Source organism: Triticum dicoccoides, chromosome 5B (assembly GCF_002162155.2).
Source record: "Triticum dicoccoides isolate Atlit2015 ecotype Zavitan chromosome 5B, WEW_v2.0, whole genome shotgun sequence".
NCBI classification, from domain to species: domain Eukaryota; kingdom Viridiplantae; phylum Streptophyta; class Magnoliopsida; order Poales; family Poaceae; genus Triticum; species Triticum dicoccoides.
This window is the reverse complement of record NC_041389.1, coordinates 621646088-621650318: the sequence shown is the minus strand read 5'-3', so window position 1 is coordinate 621650318 and position 4231 is coordinate 621646088. Positions and strand designations below refer to the sequence as shown.

General features: G+C 50.6%; 1 pseudogene; it reads right to left on the bottom strand.

The window, feature by feature from the left end:
- Nucleotides 1-613: 613 nt before the first annotated feature.
- LOC119306360 lies at nucleotides 614-1570 on the bottom strand (annotated as a pseudogene).
- Nucleotides 1571-4231: the final 2661 nt, after the last annotated feature.

Genomic DNA, 4231 nt, shown 5'->3' with positions numbered 1-4231 from the left:
GCCGGTAACGTGTGCTCAAAAACCTCGTCTGACTCCATCCGGTCACTCCAAAGTCTCGGAGGTGCAGAAGCAGGCCCGAAAGATCCAAATCTCAGAGAGGTCATAGGCACCGAAGAGGGTGGTACCGTCCCATCCCCGGGAGTCTGAGAAACGGGCTCCGACCATTGGACAACTCTCGTCCAGCATCATTGACCGGTGCCTCCTTAGCTGCCGAGCTGTCATCTCCCTTGTGCATGTCGACATCAGTCCCATTGACAGCCTCGGCAAACAATTCCTCATCCTTGAACTCAATCACAAGGTTATATATCTGGCCTCTGTATGTCCACTTGACCACATGAGGCACGAACTCAATATCCAGAACACTCACCAACAGTCGGGCTACCCCGTGAGCTCTGGTAAAAGTCATATCCACTTTCTCAGTTTTCCCCACCATAATGCCCAAGCTAGCGACGACCCTAGCATCCTGAATAAAGCTACCAGGAGTAAAATTTTCTTTCACATGTTTTTTGTAGTAGTAAAACAATGAGAGATAGTAGTAGAAGTTCGTAACTGAATCGCAAAACCCAGGAGAGAACTGTAAAACTGGACCACGGGTGTAGCCGATCTCCAAATCAAATCATTTGGAGACGGCGGTGGCCCCGCCGTCGTCGCACACAAATCGCTTGATGGCCTGGACCACGCCGCTTCCGGCGTCGCTGTACGGCTCGATGACGAAGAACCCGTGGTCCTGCCCCTCGAACTCCACGAGCTCCACCGGCTTCCCCATCGCCTTCAACCTCGCGACGTAGTTCGCGGTTGGGCTGCGCAGCTGGTCGCGCTCGGTGGCCACCACGAGCATCGGCGGGAGCACGCCGCCGTCCAGCGCTGGGCTCCCGGGCACGAATGGGTTGGCCAGCGGGTGGTTGCGGTTCCTCGTGGACTCCGGCGGCAGCGCTAGGCGCCACAGCTGGTCGCACGCCGGTGCCCTGCCGAACAGCGGGCAGGGCATCGCGCACTCGGCGACGCGCTCGGGGTCGAGGCTGAGGCTGCCCAGCCCGAGACGGACGGCCATGTGGTGGACGATGTTCCCGCCGGCCGAGTCGCCGCAAATAAACACCCGGCTCAAATCTGCCGACCCCACTAGGCAGGGTTCGGTGCTCTCGGCCGCCGCCTGCCCACGCACCCAGGACAGGAAGGTCGCTGCATCCTCGAGGGCCGCAGGGAGGCGATGCTCCGGGGCGAGGCGGTAGTCCGCGGACAGCACCACGGTCGGGATCTCGCTGGCGAGGCGGAGGCATCAGGCGTGGAAGTTGGGCATCTCGAAGCTGCCCATGAAGTACCCATCGCCGTGGAAGTAGGCAAGCACCGGGAGCTTCTCGCCACAGGAGGCCGTCGGTGGCTTGTACACGCGGAGCTTGATCTTGTGGTCAGCGTCATACACGACGTCCTTCCACTCGACAATGGGCTGGTCGGGCGGCGGGGACGGGGAAGGGAGCGGGTTGTAGTTCGGGAAACGAATCACCGTGCCGTCGCTGAGGAGCTGGAGGAAAGGGCACATATCCTCCACGACGTGCGGCAGCGAAGACGCCATGGGGCTATGAACTTGGCTGAGGCAGTTTACTTTGGGCCAATAGCTCCTGTGTGACGTCTTTGATGTGAATTGGAAGGAGTACGATGTAGTTCGAATGAATGGCTACACATTTGAGCGTGTAAATAGCCCAAGGCCACATGAGGTGGTAAATGGGTTAAATTGGTCGTCAACCAAGCCCGTTTATGTTAGGACGTGTGGGTCCAACTTAATTGGTCCTCAAAACAACCGTGCCCTGGTGCCCGACTGTCCGCCCCCATTGCCACTCTGCCGGGCCCGCCACTCTGCCCCCCCTCTTCTTCTTCGGTGGCGGCGGATCTTGCGTTCTCGGTGGCGGCGGTGGAGCCCTCATTCTCAACGGCGGCAGAGCCTTCGTCCTCAGAAAATGGTGAGTGAATTCGAACCCTAGTCCCATTCCTCTCTCGGGCCCGTAGATCTCAGCTCGTTTCCCCTGTTTTCGCTTGTTGAATCGGTAGGTTGTGAGGGGAGCCCGTGGGCATACTGAGATGGAGCCGCCAGATTCAACTTCGAATAGGTAATGCGCCTCTCTCCATTTTGCATGCAATTAGGGCCTCGTCTGCTCTTTCTCAAGGGCTCACATTGTCCGCCGCTGACAAAGGGGATGCTGCCGCTCGGACCTTCGAATTGACGGTCAATTTCTTTCCATCAAAGGCAAAATTAGTGGATGGTAGCATACAGAACATTGAGAGAGACACGATTGTTAAATGGGAGGTTGAGTTTACAGAGATTGATCCACAAGTTCTACAGAACATGGGAGAGAAGGAAGTGAAGAAATTGGTGGAAAAAATTGGGAAGAATATTGTTTGGAGTCCAGAGCAAGAAGTATCATTGTTGCGGTTTGATGATTGAAAAGGAGAGTATGTGAGAATAGAAGATGGTGAACAGATTGTTAAATAAATCGATCGACAAATCGGCTGGACAAGCAAATGGGCTAATTTTTTTGCTGAGCTCGTTGATCTGAATATTTTTTCGAAGGTTGGATATGTGTCATCACACTTGGCTGCGCAGATGGTAGATGATGATTGGGCTACACAGAGGCCATTGATTCCCATGTGTACTGAACTTACAGTAATAGCCGAAGAGGGACAGGTGACTGGAACTGAAACTGCAGCTACTGTTGATTGGAATGTAGTTGAATTAGATGAGCCTACTGATTTGGTCATTGCACCAATGCCTGACATTGAGATGGCCAAACTTTTTGGCATTCCAGTCGATGACAGAGATAAGCAGGAGAGGGGCGAATCTAGTTTGCCTGCTAATGCTGATGAAGATGTAGATGGACAGTTGATGGAACAAGCTACAGATGAAGTAGATGATACACATGATGATGAGCTGGTGCATGTGTATGACAAAGAAAACCCTGTCATTGAAGTAGGCAAGTTGTTCCCAAGCATGAAGGAGTTTAGGATGTGTTTCAAGACTTATGCAGTGAAACATGAGTTTGATGCCAAGACTGTTTAGACCGATAGAAAGAAGTTTTATGGGAGGTGCAGAGGATTTGATGGTAGTGTCAAGCCTTACAAGTGGTACATATCTGCTAGACTGCAACCTGATGGAAGTACTGTTAGAGTTAACCAAATCCCCAATCAACATACATATATTACAAGTTCATAGAGAGTATAAACCATGACATCACAACTTTGGGTTGCAGAAAAGATCACCCCAATTTTAGCCAAAACACCAAACACTACTGCCAAGAAACTCAAAGTAGACTTGGAAAAGATGTACCTCATTAAACTGAAATATACCACAGTGTGGAAGGCAAAACAAAGGGCAATGAAAAATTTATATGATGATTGGGCAAATACATTTAGGATGCTTTACAACTTCAAAGCAGAGGTGGAAAAGAGGTTACCTGGCAGTGTTGTGGAGATAGATACTGAGGTATCAGCCGAAGGTGAAGTCAAGTTCTCCAAGTTTTTTATGGCTTTGAAGCCTTGCATAGATGGCTTCAAAGCAGGGTTCCGTCCATATTTGAGCATAGACTCATCATTTTTGACAGGCAAGTGGAATGGTCAGTTGGCAGCATGCAATGCTCTAGATGGACACAACTGGATGTTTCCTTATTGATGTTGGCTTGTTTCAGTCAGAAACAGAGGCTTCATGGACATGGTTCATGATCCAGTTGAAAAGATGCATAGGGCCAGTGTCACCTTTGGCTGTACACACAGATGCATGTAAGGGGCTAGAAAATTCAGTGAAAAATATTTTCCCACATGCTGAGCAGAGGGAGTGCGGCGGTCACTTGTGGATGAATTTGATCAAAAAATTTAGAGGAGAAGAATTTGGGCGCATGTGGCCAGCAGCAAGATCTTACACTAGACAGACACACAAATATCATCTTGATAAGATAATGGCAGCATGCGATGAGTTTGGTCCATGGCTGAACACCTACCATTCTTTGTTATGGTACAGGTCAGGATTCAACACTGCCATCAAGTGTGACCACATCAACAACAATTTGGCAGAGAGTTTCAACAACAAGGTGAAGGAGTTAAAAAGATTTGCCTGTGCATGACATGGTTGACCAAATCAAGATCATGCTCATGCGGTTGTGGGAATTGAGAAGAAGGATAGGTGATTATCTGCAAGGTGATAAGCTTCCAGTAGTGGTACAACAGGTGGTCAATAGGAGCAGAAGTC